We start from the raw sequence: 2,272 nt of genomic DNA, 5'->3' as shown, positions 1-2,272 counted from the left end.
TCCCTATGCCAAGATTGTCTTAAAAGATTCTTTTTGGGAGGGAGTAAAAATAAGATTTTTTTTCCGGTGTCTTTAAGAATTTTTTGTATTTAAATGTTTGATCCATTTTGAATTTATCATGGACTGAGGTATGGCTCTAACTTTTCTTCCCCCAGTTATCACCTGATGCCGTTTTTTATAGTTTATTGAATAATCCATCTTTCCACCACTGATTTTAAAAGCCACCTTTAAAATCTACCAAATTACTGTATATACTTGGGTTTATACTGCTTGTCGGCAGATTGAGTAGTTAAAAAGCACAAATTCTGAGGCCTAATTGCTTGGGTTTGAATCTAGGCTTACCCCTAATTAGCCATGTAACCAGCCTCCTCTTCTGTAAGATAAGCTGTTGGGAAGATCAAGTTAGGTCATCCATGTGCAAGCTTAGAATAGCACCTCTACATAGCCAACACTCAACCTAAGCTATTTTTAAATAATTGTAGTAAGATACAAAAACATAACATTTATCATCTTAGCCATTTTATTTTATTAAAATAAATTTTATTTATTTATTTATTTATGGCTGTATTGGGTCTTCCTTGCTGCGCGTGGGCTTTCTCTAGTTGCGGAGAGCGGGGGCTACTCTTTGTGGTGGTGTGTGGGCTTCTCACTGTGCTGGCTTCTCTTGTTTCAGAGCACGGGCTCTAGGTGCACAGGCTTCTGTAGCTGTGGCACACGGGCTCAGTAGTTGTGGCTCATGGGCTCTGGAGCGCAGGCTCAGTAGTTGTAGCACACGGGCTTAGTTGCCCCATGGCATGTGGTATCTTCCTGGACCAGGGCTCGAACCTGTGTCCCCTGCATTGGCAGGCAGATTCTTAACCACTGCGCCACCAGGGAAGTCAGTCATCTTAGCCATTTTAAAGGGCACAGTTCAATAGTGCAGACAAAGCTATTTTTGGTTACTATTATTTCTGAACTTTCTAGTCTCCTCCATAGTTTTGTCTGTCTACTCATGTGTCAGTACCACACTGTTTTAATAACTATAGCTTTATAATATGCTTTAGAGTTTGGTAGGGCTAATCCTCCTCTCAGTTCTCTGCTTTTTCAGAATTTTCCTGGCTATCCTTGCTTGTTTACTTTTCTGTTTGAACTTTAGAATCAGCTTGCCTACTTCCAAGAAAAAAAAGTCCTGTTGGTATTTTTATTAGGATCAAGTAAAATTTAGAGATAACTTAGGGAGCACTGACATAGTTATAATGCTGAGTCTCCCTAGCTCAAAACATGGTAGGCCTGGCATAGCTTATTTATGAGGGGAACAGGCTGGGGGCAGGAAAGCTGGAAACCAGGTTTCACAGTTTCACTGAGGGTAGATATGCCTGCTCTTCCATTCTGAGCTGCTTTCTTCATGGTGACATGGAGCTAGACCAGTGTGCGGGTGTGTACTGAGGGTAGATATGCCTGCTCTTCCATTCTGAGCTGCTTTCTTCATGGTGACATGAAGCTAGACCAGTGTGCGTGTGTGTGTGTGTGTGTGTGTGTGTGTCTGCTCATGGTACATGGGAGTAAGGAGAAGAATGTAGACTTGAATTCAGGCAGGAGGACTTAGGGGCTTTATAAAATGTGTATGGCAGTGTAACATACATATGGGAGAGTGTGCTCAGCATAAATTTAACAGCCCGATGAATTTTCACAAACTGAGCATAGCTGTGTAACCACCACTCAGCTACATGACCAGCCCCAGCAGGCTCTCCTGTGTCCCTTCTAGTCACTCCCTACCACACCTCCACTTTGTGACTTCTCAAATCTTTAGCTTTGCTTCCTCATATCTAAAGGGGTGGAAGAGTGGAAGCTGGGGCAGGCGGGGGGGGTGGATATGGTTTGGGATGGGGACGGGGGAACAGATATCAGGTGTGTGCTGCCCCCTGCCCCCCTTTGCTTCCACAAACACATAAAAGACCCTGATGTGGGTCAGGGTCCTGGTTAGACTCCAAGGCCAAGTTCAGAGACAGGAAGACAGGACCCTTTGTGCTGTGCTCCTGGGAAGGCAGTGGGCTGTGGGGCAAGCATGACCCAGAGTCCCAAGGCCCAGGGTTCCAGTCCTGGCTACACCACACACTGGCTGTGTGACTTCTGGGCCCTGGTTCTCCTCATCTATAAAAATGGGCAGGTTGGGGCTTCCCTGGCGGCGCAGTGGTTGAGAGCCCGCCTGCCGATGCAGGGGACGTGGGTTCGTGCCCCTGTCCGGGAAGATCCCACATGCCGTGGAGTGGCTGGGCCTGTGAGCCATGGCCGC

The sequence above is a fragment of the Physeter macrocephalus genome, chromosome 4 (assembly GCF_002837175.3).
Source record: "Physeter macrocephalus isolate SW-GA chromosome 4, ASM283717v5, whole genome shotgun sequence".
Classification (NCBI taxonomy): Eukaryota; Metazoa; Chordata; class Mammalia; order Artiodactyla; family Physeteridae; genus Physeter; species Physeter macrocephalus.
Note: the sequence above shows the minus strand (reverse complement) of the source record.